General features: G+C 42.9%; 1 protein-coding gene across 10 annotated transcripts in view; it reads right to left on the bottom strand.

The window, feature by feature from the left end:
* LOC139576221 (zinc finger protein 536-like) overlaps positions 1-14,374 on the bottom strand; it is a 193,328-nt gene that overhangs the window by 164,987 nt on the left and 13,967 nt on the right. For 5 of the 10 annotated variants that reach the window (XM_071402010.1, XM_071402017.1, XM_071402018.1 and 2 more), the window contains exon 1: positions 9,601-9,688. The exons of 4 other annotated variants lie outside the window; for them this stretch is intronic. The gene's annotated coding sequence lies outside the window, so the exon portion shown is untranslated. Of the gene's footprint in view, positions 1-9,600; positions 9,689-14,374 lie in introns of those variants that run through there. One more of the 10 variants, XM_071402014.1, reaches the window with a different exon arrangement.

Raw genomic sequence — 14,374 nt, 5'->3', positions numbered from 1 at the left:
GAGAGAGAGAGAGAGAGAGAGAGAGAGAGAGAGAGAGAGAGAGAGAGAGAGAGAGAGAGAGAGAGAGAGAGAGAGAGAGAGAGAGAGAGAGAGAGAGAGAGAGAGAGAGAGAGAGAGAGAGAGAGAGAGAGACAGTGTTAATGACACACCAACAGACTCGTCTCCAAGAGCAGCATCATAAATATCGCACAAACAGGAAATCATTAGCACCACAGATAAAAACAGATCAGGATCTCAGTTCAACACAATCAAATACATCCTGTCTATCGCATTACGAGAAAACACAGAGAGAGAATACAACTAGAGAAACATGGGTTGGCATCATCTTAGGGATTTAGAGGTTAGTTAGTAAATAGTAAAGACGGATTGAACAATAGACTAGGAAATGTATGACTATACAGTAATCGAGAAATAGGCTAGTCTACAGCCTAGACTATAGACGTCGCACCCAAAAGTCCCTCATAGCGAGCTCCAGAGTTTTGCCAGGGGATTCCATGAAACTAAACAGTATGTCAAAGATCCCTACAACATAAGACGTCTCCCCTAAACGCCACTGTCATGCTCCCTTCGCTTTCCTTTCTTCCCTTCTCAGACACGACTTTGGGTAGAGGAAAGAAGTTCTCCCTGAGCGTTTTTTAAGATGTCATTTTTAAACACACATATCAAAGCTCCAGAAAGACGGATGTTTTTCTTCTCCGTCTCCGCTCGAGTACAATGTGGCTTTGAATAGGGAAGGAACTCAAAGACGTTCTGAGATCTCTTCGCAATCCACATCCTTGGGCCGACTGGCAATACATCATTTGTATTGATGCAATATTAAATTTCAATATCGCATGTCAAAAGGTACAAAATGATAGATCATAGCCGAACTAAATGAATTATTAAAGGGGTGTGCTGGTTGTGCTATCGGCTTCTCTTACAATCAACTGTGTCTGAAAAGTACAGTTTGATACTGGCAGCATTTCAACGGGTTTTTTTCCCCCCTCCTAGTTTTCTCTTCTCTCTCTTAAGTTTTGGATCAATCAAATTGTATTTGTCACATGCGCCGAATACAACCTTTACAGTTAAATGCTTACTTACAAGCCCTTAACCAACAATGCAGTCTTAAGGAAAATAGGTGCTAGATCATAAAAAAATATATATTTTAAAATAAAAGTAACAAATAATTAAAGAGCAGCAGTAAAATAACAGTAGTGAGGCTATATACAGGGGGCACCGGCACAGAGTCAATGTGCGGGGGCACCGGTCAGCTGAGGCAATTGAGGTAATATGCACATGTAGGTAGAGTTAAAGTGATAGTATAGTCTGGGTAGCCATTTGATTAGCTGTTCAAGAGTCTTATGGCTGGGGGGTAGAAGCTGTTCAGAAGCCTTTTGGACCTAGACTTGGCGCTCCGGTATCGCTTGCCGTGCGACAGCAGACAGAACAGGGTGGCTTCTGTCTTTGACAAATTTTAGCCACCATATGACTAGGGTGGCTGGAGTCTTTGACAAATTTTAGGGCCTTCCTCTGACACCGCCTGGTATAGAGGTCCTGGATGGCAGAAAGCTTGGCCCCAGTGATGTACTGGGCCGTACGCACTACCCTCTGTAGTGCCTTTGCGGTCGGAGGGCGAGCAGTTGCCATACCAGGCAGTGATGCAACCAGGTAGGATGTAGGATGCTCTTGATGGTGCAGCTGTAGAACATTTTGAAGATCTGAGGACCCATGACAAATCTTTTCAGTCTCCTGAGGGGGAATAGGCTTTTACGTGGCCTCTTCACGACTGTCTTGGTGTGTTTGGACCATGATAGTTTGTTGGTGATGTGGACACCAAGGATCCCAAAGCTCTCAACCTGCTCCACTACGGCCCTGTCAATGAGAATGGGGCCGTGATCGTTCCTCCTTTTCCTGTAGTCCACAATCATCTCCTTTGTCTTGATCACGTTGAGGGAGAGGTTGTTGTCCTGGCACCACACTGTAATGAATCTGGATTTGTGTCACCAAAAAAAGTCTGAAAATCTAAAACCACATGAGCACTACTAACAATAATCAGACCTTTCCAGTTAGTAATTTTCTGTCCTGTTCAATGAAAACTGTTTCCGAAGTACTACATTTGTTGCCAAAGAATGAAGAGCAGGATTGATATAATGACATATTTTGAGTGGTATGATTTGTGTTTTCTTTAAAATACATTATGTCCCTGGGGCTTTATCTCCCTATTTCCCCTGGTAACCCTCCCCCCCCCCCCATTACACATGGCCTCCATTCTAGGTCAAATCTGTATCAGAAGTTCATGCATTTACAACAGAAGCCATGTGGAACAGTTCAGAGCTTGTGATTCTACAAGGGAGCCAGAGAGGACAGCGGGTCTGAACCTCTTATGATCCTTATACTTTAAAGAGTTAGAACAATGGAATAAAAGATAAGGAAGTGTTAATGATACATTTAAAGGAGTATTATGGTCAGGGAAAATACTAGTGGCACACTGACACCCAGAGATATAGTACATCACGGTTAGTATATTCAGCGGCGTGTATTCATGGATGCCAAGGGAAGCCAGGCTTCCCCAAAAACTTTACCAAGAAAAATAAATCATATATACAGTATATATAATGTATCTTTCGTCTCTTTATGTTTCATAATTAAAGGGCTGGATGTATCTCACCAGAGAAAGCATCTGTGCGAGCGAAACAGTGCCCCTCTGTCTTTTATATGTCTATTTGATGCTGTCTGGTCAAAAAGAGTATGACATTGTTGCCGCCTGTAGCATTGAATGAAAGGGAAGCCAGCAAGCATTTGGTCTCCCTTTATAATTTTTTAAATAAAACAATAGCCAATCAGCGATGAGCTACACTAAGTGAACTCAACTGTGAATGGTCCTGGCACACCAAAAATAAGTGTCAAGGGAAGCCAGTTTGGATTTGGCTTCACACCAATCACATCAAAAGCAAAACATAATTGACAGAAAAAACTTGAATTGTTGCATCTCGTTATGACGTTGTCCTCCGGTGGCTTGCTGGATAGCTAAAATTGTCCCTTCCTAAATTAAATGGACGAAGATAGGGATTTGGACTTGTGGTTTTACTTAATTCTCTGTACTGGCCAATGATTATAATGACAATTCTGATCCAACCATAAATGTATACATTGTGCTCCTGGCCTGAGAGGATGGAAGTTCAATATGTAGCTAGATGTAATAGGCTAATGTTAACTAGTTGGCTCATCATTGCCCATGAAAGGAAGTTAGGCAAGCGAGCAAAGCTAAAAAGCGTGTATTGTATGAGTCATAGACAGTTTCATCAACATGAAAGAGAGGAGGATGTCATTGGCGTTTCAATACAAGTAGGGTGAGTCAACATGTTTTTTCTACTTGCACAAACGCACGCACACACACACACACGCGCACACGAACACGCGCACACACACAGAAATCAGAACCATGGACAACCACATTATATTTAGCTTACGTTGATTGGACTAAATAGTTTTTGGTATCTTTTAGTTGTCACCGTATTAGCATAAGCATAGGTGATTTGATGATGTTGAAATGGTGCTTGAATAGTGGAGGCAGCTCCTGTTTTCTTTGAGACGTGCGGTAACTCTCCATGGTTCTAAATCAATAGCTGTTTAGTCTGAAAATTTGGGAAACATTAACTTGCTTGACCATGCTCTAGATTATGTAACTGTTTGTTACATGCAATATACTTTGTGGAGTTCACAGGACAGAGGTTGCCCTCTGGTTTTGTGATAAAACAAAGGTGTGGTTGAATTTATTCTGCCACTATCTTCTTATTGTCTCGGCCTTAGGCCTATATATCACGATGGGAAGGCATATGAACTAGCAGGTTATAGAACAAACAACATAATTATCACAACACATACAGTGGGGAGAACAAGTATTTGATACACTGCCAATTTTGCAGGTTTTCCTACTTACAAAGCATGTAGAGGGCTGTAATTTTTATCATAGGTACACTTCAACTGTGAGAGACGGAATCTAAAACAAAAATCCAGAAAATCACATTGTATGATTTTTAAGTAATTAATTTGCATTTTATTGCATGACATAAGTATTTGAAAACCTACCAACCAGTAAGAATTCCGGCTCTCACAGACCTCTTAGTTTTTCTTTAAGAAGCCCTCCTGTTCTCCACTCATTACCTGTATTAACTGCACCTGTTTGAACTCGTTACCTGTATAAAAGACACCTGTCCACACACTCAATCAAACAGACTCCAACCTCTCCACAATGGCCAAGACCAGAGAGCTGTGTAAGGACATCAGGGATAAAAATGTAGACCTGCACATGGCTGGGATGGGCTACAGGACAATAGGCAAGCAGCTTGGTGAGAAGGCAACAACTGTTGGCGCAATTATTAGAAAATGGAAGAAGTTCAAGATGACGGTCAATCATCCTCGGTCTGGGGCTCCATGCAAGATCTCACCTCGTGGGGCATCAATGATCATGAGGAAGGTGAGGGATCAGCCCAGAACTACACGGCAGGACCTGGTCAATGACCTGAAGAGAGCTGGGACCACAGTCTCAAAGAAAACCATTAGCAACACACTACGCCGTCATGGATTAAAATCCTGCAGCGCACGCAAGGTCCCCCTGCTCAAGCCAGCGCATGTCCAGGCCCGTCTGAAGTTTGCCAATGACCATCTGGATGATCCAGAGGAGGAATGGGAGAAGGTCATGTGGTCTGATGAGACAGAAATAGAGCTTTTTGGTCTAAACTGCACTCGCCGTGTTTGGAGGAAGAAGAAGGATGAGTACAACCCCAAGAACACCATCCCAACCGTGAAGCATGGAGGTGGAAACATCATTCTTTGGGGATGCTTTTCTGCAAAGGGGACAGGACGACTGCACCGTATTGAGGGGAGGATGGATGGGGCCATGTATCGCGAGATCTTGGCCAACAACCTCCTTCCCTTAGTAAGAGCATTGAAGATGGGTCGTGGCTGGGTCTTCCAGCATGACAACGACACAAAGCACACAGCCATGGCAACTAAGGAGTGGCTCCGTAAGAAGCATCTCAAGGTCCTGGAGTGGCCTAGCCAGTCTCCAGACCTGAACCCAATAGAAAATCTTTGGATGGAGCTGAAACTCCGTATTGCCCAGCGACAGCCCCGAAACCTGAAGGATCTGGAGAAGATCTGTAGGGAGGAGTGGGCCAAAATCCCTGCTGCAGTGTGTGCAAACCTAGTCAAGAACTACAGGAAACGTATGATCTCTGTAATTGCAAACAAAGGTTTCTGTACCAAATATTAAGTTCTGCTTTTCTGATGTATCAAATACTTATGTCATGCAATAAAATGCAAATTAATTACTTAAAAATCATACAATGTGATTTTCTGGATTTTTGTTTTAGATTCCGTCTCTCATAGTTGAAGTGTACCTATGATAAAAATTACAGACCTCTACATGCTTTGTAAGTAGGAAAACCTGCAAAATCGGCAGTGTATCAAATACTTGTTCTCCCCACTGTAGGTTGTAATCTGCCTTTTTAGTGTTGGGGGTGACAATGACCTCATAACCTCTGAATGTTTTAATTGGAGGGTCCAGATTGTTGTACTGGTGACCCCGCAGAAGTCATGGCCACCATTAGCGTCCAGATCGCATGCTAACAAACAGAATCTGTGCATGTTAGCTGGCGAAAATTCAATTTGAGCTCTTTGTCTGCCTGATGCCTTGCCCTAACGATGGTCTCTTTTTTTTTCTTAAACAACAGAACACAGAGGAGTCGTTAGGACCCTCTCTTCATTACTTCAAAAAACCAATCATTAGACACCAGAGTATATACGTAATTAGAAAATCACTTCCTTTGCAATCCTGGCTAAGTAGTTTACATACTGTAATTACAGGGACAAAATCAATTTTTAATCATTTCACTGATTGGGCTCATCAGCTCAGTAGGAACATTGTATCCTGCTTGTTGTGCGAAAGCAACATCTGGGCTAAAACAATTACCCTTTTGTGTTCCAAAACTATTCAGAAACAGGCTTTCTGCAGCACCCAATGACTGTCATGTAGCCTGACTGCAGCCATCTCTCCCTGCCCTTGACTTGAGCATGGAGGATCGCGTTTAAAGCCTTATAAATCAATACTCTATAATAAGCCGCTCTTGGGAAAAAGCAGCATACTGCTTTCTTAACACCCTTAGTTTTTTTCTTCCTGTTGTTGTCGGTGGTGGTGTTTTTTGTTGCAAATTTTTCACACAATAAAAAGAGAACATATTTTGTTTTTCCCTGAATAAATATCCCCTTTCTAATATGTGTTCTATTTAGCTTACAAATAGAGTATTGTTTAAATCTCATGTTCACAAAGCAAATCTGTGACTTTATGATCATCACTGTTGTTACAGAGCATAAACGAAGTAGAGAGACTGGATGAGTACTTTCAATGTTTGGTTAGGTGAGACAATAATCTGACGTATCAGACTTCAGACAAATGTCTTCCTGATATGTATCACCCGTCAGTGACTAATAAAATGCTTTGTATTCCTGTCTGCAAGATGCAGGATCGATCCACATTAGTCTCAACTCTCCTTTCGCTCACTTTGAAAACTGAGGAAATCAGATTTTGGAAAAAAGAAAATGAGTTAATGCATTGATCACTCTCGGTGTATGCAAATCACATTTGCTTCAATTTTTTTTTACTGATCAATAGGGTTAATTAAGAGATTCATTCTAACTGCACTTTGGAATCCTGCTTGAGCGTCGACCTCAGAAATCATCCCGCTGTCCCTCCGTATCCATGGAAATGAAAGGCGCGTAAGAGAGGCCATAAATCTGAAAATCCAATTTGACCATGAGCACGGGCATAACAGTAAAATATGAAAGCAAAGACAGCTCACAGGTAGATCATCAGTTATATGCCAGTGAGGCAACATTTTAAAAAGTTTATACACAGACTTTTTCACGAAAGGCAGGAGTGGGCTAGTTCCAGGGTCGTCCACAGGTTGTACTTTGACCGCGGTTATGGATGACATTGATCAGATAAAAGTTGCCGCTATTGGTGGCCTGGCTCCCAATGAGTATGAGTGCCATGTGTGGTAGCAGCAGCGGCGGTGGTGGTGGTAAACGAGATTAATAATGGACGCTTTTTACAATTATTATTATTCCCAAAATGCTCTTTTGTGATTTGCTTTGAAGGGGGGAAGCGCTGGGAAGATCAGCCCGCGAAAGGGGGGGGGGGCGCTCATTTGGAGAGCTTTTCCAATTATACAATTAGTCAGGAATGTAGGGCAGCAGCCTCTGTGTTCCGATCGCTCCGACCCTGGAAAGCAAGAGCCTTTTTCTTCCTCGCTGGTCGTGTACAATAAAAAAAAAAATTATAATAAAAAAAACACATCCGAGGCCTGGGCACCAGCGAAAGTCCGGGTGGACGCCGCGTAGGCACATCCCAAAAGAGCCAAACTAACAAACGGTGACCTTATTCGTGCCGATTGCGTGCGAACGACCAATGCAATACACTCTATGCTAATAGACAAAGTCAAGGGGTCAGGGTTTTCTGTTTAAATACCGCTCTTTGAGTTGAAAGGCTTTGTGTGCATTTCCTCCTATCGGTACAGTGTGTTGTGGGTTGATTGGGTGGCTTTGGCAAAGGACACCAACCAGTCCTAATTGTGCATGTGAATCTCATTTATTTATTTATTTTTTGAGGGTGAAGAGATTTTAATTTGATAATTTCTCCTTTTGATTGTCCTCATCCTAAGCCTGGTACTAAGTGTACTAGTTTAATATTTTTTAAAAACACAAAAACAACTAAGTACCATCTGTTTCCCTGTGGATTTTCTGTCATCTTTCTTTACTGATTACAGTGATGACTACACGACCCTCTTCAATAATTATCCTGCAATAAAAAAAAAAAAGCTAAATAATTATTATCATTATAACTCCTTATAATGTCGCTCCTTCAACTAATTCTTATCCAAAGTGTCAGAGGCAGAGGCAAAATGTGTCCCTTGGATGCCAATCATTTCTTATTTCTAACAGCGTGATGTATTCTCACAACAGTGGCAGGCTGAGCTAACTGAATCCATCCAAAGGCTGTGGTGGACAAAGTCCCCTCATACGGATCAAACTGCTATAAGCTAACCCATAAACGAACCCTTCTGCTGTCTCAACGTCCCTAAATGATTCAAATAGACTCGACATTCCTCTTTTACACCATGTCTATGGAACGTCAATAGCACATACCGGAGGAGAGAGAGTAGGTGAGTTGAGAAGTATGGTACGTATTTATGGAATCCCCTTTGTAGCTAGTCCCTGTACTTGTGATGGCCCAGATATCATTTGGAGAAAGCCTGAAGGTTGCGTGCATGTGTGCCTTGTGCGAGAATTAGTGTGAGAATGCGTCAGAGAGAACATGTGTTTGTGATGGATCCAATATGACTGAGATCTGTCTCACATACCTCTGATGCCGCACAAGCCAAAAGACCGACTCGCTGTTTTATATTTGATTTATACATCTCAGCATGCAAATGCAGTCCAAACACCAGCGACAATTACCAAGGCTGTTACACTGTTACAACATAGCACACGTGTTTGAAATATGTCATTCAATGTAATCTAAGATTGAAATACTTTGAATTGCTCTATTTAAAAAAAAATATATATACACATGATGAACTAAATAGATCTATATTTTCAAATGATAAAAAGTATAGCATCATTGGTGTATTACGGCTGTCTGATAATTTGACTTGGGAGTCCTGCGGGGTATATAAGACAGCTGTCATATAATTCAAGCTCAAATAGTAGAATATTTTTTCAATAAATGTTATAGCTAGACTTTCCCAGCTTCAAGAGAAAAGGTTTCCATTGATTAGCACTTTACATGTAATCCATTTTTACAAACCGGCTTGACCTCTCTCACCGGACGAGGGTCTACGATGAATTAAAAGAAAAAGAAAGTCTTGTCAATAATTCCAGGGAAGGGATTGTGGCCAAGGAAAAGGGAGAACATGCTAGAAAAAGAGATGTATAGAGTGAGAAAGAGAAAAGAACGGGCGATGAGAAAAGAGATGTGTGTGAAAAAGATAAGAGGGGACAGACGTGATCGAACCTATACCTCGTGACCGTAAAGAGAGAGAATACATATTTTGAGATGATGGTGAGGAGGACAATACAAACTGCTGGCAGACACCGTCAGCCAAGCCCTGATGCAGACAGATCCTTCACCCGCCATGTCACATGATCTACCATCAGTCTCAGAGATGGGGATATATCGCCACCAGCTCCAGAAATAATGGGTGCACCTGTTTACCGTGTCACCTCTGTTTGCTAATTGTCTCCTTGAGCTACATTGGGGAAGTAAATGCGTCTCGGCTTTTGACAGGCGGGCGTTTATTTAGAAATCACATTACTTCCAGCACAATTGTTCTTTTTTTGGGGTGGGGTGGGGGGGGGTCTAGGAAAGTTAAATGAGAGTGCTGTGCTACAGATTTCACTTCCTGATTAGGGGGGTGACAGCGCTGAGCTGAAAAGTTCACATCCACTTGTTCAATCCCCCCCCCCCCCCCCCAGAACCATGCCAGAGAGGAGGGGGAGTGTGACAGACATCTTTAATATCCTGCTCTTTACGTGATCAATCGGGGTGCCACTGATCCATACCTGCAGTACTGCCACCTCACCGACGTAGCTCAGGAAGAACACAGACAGGTTTGCAGAGGGGGGGGGGGGGGGGGGAAGACAAGCGCCTGTAAACAAAGCAGACAAACCAGTACATTCAGTGCCGGTGCTATTGAAGTTAGACAAGAGTGCACAAAAGCGACAGAGAAAACAACACCAAAATACCCATTACAGTAAATACTTTCCAAACATTTGATCCTTTTCATAAAATTCTGCAAACTACTGCAAGCACAGTAGCACAAGTACAGTCATTACATAGAGAAGCCTAAATGAAATACAAATGTTGTTATATCCACAGTAAGAACAGGTGTGGCCCATGGCATATGGTATGGATAAAAGACCGAGGAGGGCGGCATTTTCGTTTGGTAGTCGAAACAGAGGCTAGGTCCTCCAAAACGACACGCGCTACAAAACGTGAAACAAACCTTCAGCGCACAGAATGTTACCCGATCCGACTTTTAAAAGGCCCGCCGCTTCACACAAGACAAATAATTAGGTCGGCATAAGCTATGTGAACTACACGTCCTGCCGTCCCTCTAAAGTGGCGCGTAACCCAGTGAGTGGGTTTGGGTGTAGGCCTCACATCGAGTCAGAGTGAGTGGGGCTGAAGCTGGGGCAGGGTCACAGATGTGGTTCTCAAAGAAGGCCACCCCAGGAGCCTGCAAAGGGAATTATAATCACCACTACTATTTCAATAGTAAAACCAAGAGGAAAACACACACACACACAAAGGCACACTTGCCTTAAGTCACATTCTAAATTGGCTCCCAGGAGCATTTTCCCTACCTTGTTCACCAAAGGCATTGTGCATGTTTTCTGAGTGCTTAGCATATGCAGGGTAACATGAGATCTCTGCGCACACTCACATTGCTTCCAGAAGTTGCGGTATTTTCTCCTTTAAGTATTTCCCATCAGGAGCTTAATTAAACTCAAAACAGTTCACATCTATCTATTATGCTGGATTGCACACCATGCACTGCAAGCCTCGATAGAGACGCAAGACCGGGAGCAACAAAAAAGGAGAGGATAAAAAAAAAAAAAAAAGGTAAAGAAACAGAGAGAGTAAACTCCTGTTCTCATATTCCTGTGTGTCGTGGATGAGACTTTGCTACTCTGGGGTCTTTTAGATGTTCTTTTGAGAGGGTTGAGTTGGGGAGTTGGGTAGGTCCCCTCTCCTGTCTTTGAAAGAGTCAGCTCAACAGTCATGGCGTACCCAATAGTTGATACTAGGGGGTAGTGGTGTGGTCAGCGATGGTGTGAGATTCGGGCCATACGGTAAAAAGGCCCATGACCAACCGTTTGGTAGGGGTGAAGGATTTTAAGCAGCTTCTGCCTCACTAGTTCTCCAGAATGTATAGACAGAGCATGCAGGAAATACTCTAACATTTGTTTAGACAGGATAACCTTTGCTGCATTTACCCTGTTAAACATTGTGTTCTTTTAATGCTAGCTTGATATACAGGGGGTGAAAACAATGTGTATAGCACATGCAGTGTTTAAGCAGGGGAATGGCAGTCAAGAGCAGACGAGTGTGGATTTTACACACACTACACACACCCATTCCCCATCCCAATACTACACCAGCCTGGCAGACGAAGTTAACATTTTAACTGAAAATATTCCTTGCCTCCAATAGTCCAATGTAATTCATTTTCCATCTCTGTTCATTAATCATTGTTAAAATTAGTGATCCATTTCTTCCACTCTGCCATCTGCACTCAGCTTCGTTACAAACATGACACCTTCCCGCATAATAAAAGCTGACAGCAACGAGGATGCCTTTCCAAATAGCTTTTTGCATATGTGCACCTCTACAACTAATGCTGTTGTCAGACAAAAGTAGGTTATTTAAGGGGCGCTCCTGCTAGAACACACACACACACACACACACACACACACACACACACACACACACACACACACACACACACACACACACACACACACACACACACACACACACACACACACACACACAGATAGACACACACACAGAGATAGACACACACACACACATATGCACACACACACACACATATGCACACATATGCACAGATAGACACACACACACACACACACACAGAGATAGACACACACAGATAGACACACACAGATAGACACACACACACAGAGATAGACACACACACACATATGCACACACATATGCACACACACACACACACACACACACACACACACACACACACACACACACACACACACACACACACACACACACACACACACACACACACACACACACACACACACACATGCATGGCTAGACAGATATAGAGACCCACACATATCCATGTCTCCCAGGTATATACTGTATACACAATTTGATATAAACCAAATCAAACACACACAACCAGATGTGCCTAATCTTGAATGGAATGTGGCAAAATCCTGATAATAAATCTCCACATTTTCACTATAGAAAGTGAAGTTATGAAATCAGAGATTCGGAAACATTAACAATCACCAGAGAGACAACAATGGGACCGTTGTTGTTCTTCATGTGCTGTTTAAGTAGGCAAGATTGTATTCCAACTTAGAAAGATTAGTACTTTGTTGTTCTTTTCTACTTTCTTTTACACATACAGATCTTAAGAGGGATACTGTGTGTGTGTGTGTGTGTGTGTGTGTGTGTGTGTGTGTGCGTGTGTGTGTGCGTGTGTGCGCGTGTGTGCGCGTGTGTGTGTGTGTGTGTGTGTGCGTGTGTGTGTGTGTGTGTGTGTGTGTGTGTGTGTGTGTGTGTGTGTGTGTGTGTGTGTGTGTGTGTGTGTGTGTGTGATAATCTGATACACGGTTCAGACTAACTATTGTTGACTATTTGATACCAGAACATTCTCATTGGATATTTTTGTTAAATACAATGAATACAAGGTGACATAGTACAGTCCTTTGTTCTCTGTAAGTATGCACTGAAGAGAGTGTACTAGCATGTATGCCTATGTCAATGTGTGTGTGTGCATAAGTGGTATGTGTGTGTGTGTGTGTGTGTGTGTGTGTGTGTGTGTGTGTGTGTGTGTGTGTGTGTGTGTGTGTGTGTGTGTGTGTGTGTGTGTGTGTGTGTGTGTGTGTGTGTGTGTGTGTGTGTGTGTGTGTGTGTGTGTGTGTGTAAGGAAGTGTCTCAGTTGGCTGAAACAAAGATCCAGACAGTGGAGCTGCTTGGCTGAGGAGAGCAGGGTCCTATAATGAGCCGCCTGGGCCAGATGATGCCCATCGCAGGTCACACAAGCCCCACACAATCCCCCCAATATCCAGTCCAGAAGCCTCTGTTTGCCTTCCCCAGGACGGGGCTCTGCTCCCCCCAGTCCTCCCTGGTCCCCCCTTAACGCCTGTCAGCCCCCCAGATCTGCCGTACGGCCTCCCTGGTGAGGTGTCGCTGGAAGCCCCAGGCACACCACATTAATCTATATAATGCCCTCAAAGAGTGGGCTTTTTCACACCGCTAACTGCCAAGGCCTACGAGGGGCAGGGGGCTGCGCCATGGTTCAGCTGTTCGCCCAACTGGCGTCTGCACACACACATACAAGAACACACACACATACTGACGCTTTACCTATAGGCTCCGATTGACTCAAAAAAAAGTGTACCTTCATCAAATGGCTAGCAGAAACCCCTGCAATCTTAGGAGGGCTGGACTTTTCAGGCAGACAGCAAATAGAGAAGAAGCTAAATCATCTTGACATTCACCAACGTGGAGCCCAAGAGAAAGCCACGGCTTCAGTTATTTCTCCCATCCACTCATTTGGTTCTCCTTAACCCCCCACACCCCTGCTGCACATACACACATGCACACACACTGACACGTTTAATTTCAGGTTCTCAGCACATCTGAATTACAGAAAACTGACGAAGGATGGAGGCCAGGCCCCTCCGGACTGATTAGCATCATTTAAGAAAGCGTTCCATTTTGCTCGGCTCAACGACCGCCCAGCCTACAAGATGGGTGGCCTTTCAGCATTAGAAGTCAATATGGAGTAAACTCATTTGAATTGAACATGGAGGAAAACCACTCCAGTGTCTGGGCCACTGCATTTTTTGAAGTCTTCATATATTCGTTCAACGACCTAACTGAGTTCTAAAGTAGCATATGCACATAAAATGAGAGGACAAATACTGACAATTTTAAATGTATAAAGTAATAAGACAGAACACATTTTTTTTGCCTCTAAATTATATTAAGCCATGCAAATGGTTTAAAATTTTGTAAAGCTTTTCAGAAAATCCTACTTATGGTTGCCATTCTGTGCCAAAAAGTTCATCTGGCCTGTAAATTTAAGCATGGATTACAAATATTCAAATCATGAGCTTACTGTTCAAATAAACATTTCCAACAGGGAAAAAGTTGCAAGGCATACACTTTCAACATAATTCCTCCTCTGGTATCGCCCTCCCCTCGCTCCTGATAAAACAAAAAGAACAAAAAAAAGACAAAACAAAGAAAAGAGTTAAAAGTTTGTCTTTTCATTTATCGTCCGACTGAATAAACACCCCTGATGAAATCTAATTCATGTAATTGTAACCACCTATACAATCACAGTTTGGCGGCCTTGGTTGTGTCCTGATATCCTGGGCGGGACACTAGGGCAAGTTATTACAGTTTAAAGGAAAAAAAGAAAAGAAAAAAAGAACAAAATGTTTGTTTTTTTAAGTCTTAAGCCGGTCAGCTGCTCGCCACATGTTAGAAACAATAGGGACTGAAGTCACAATGAGTTCAGCGTTGGTTTCCTAATCACTTCTTTTA

This window comes from Salvelinus alpinus, chromosome 5, assembly GCF_045679555.1.
Source record: "Salvelinus alpinus chromosome 5, SLU_Salpinus.1, whole genome shotgun sequence".
Classification (NCBI taxonomy): Eukaryota; Metazoa; Chordata; class Actinopteri; order Salmoniformes; family Salmonidae; genus Salvelinus; species Salvelinus alpinus.
The sequence above is the reverse complement of the archived record's forward strand: the minus strand, read 5'-3'. Positions and strand labels throughout refer to the sequence as shown.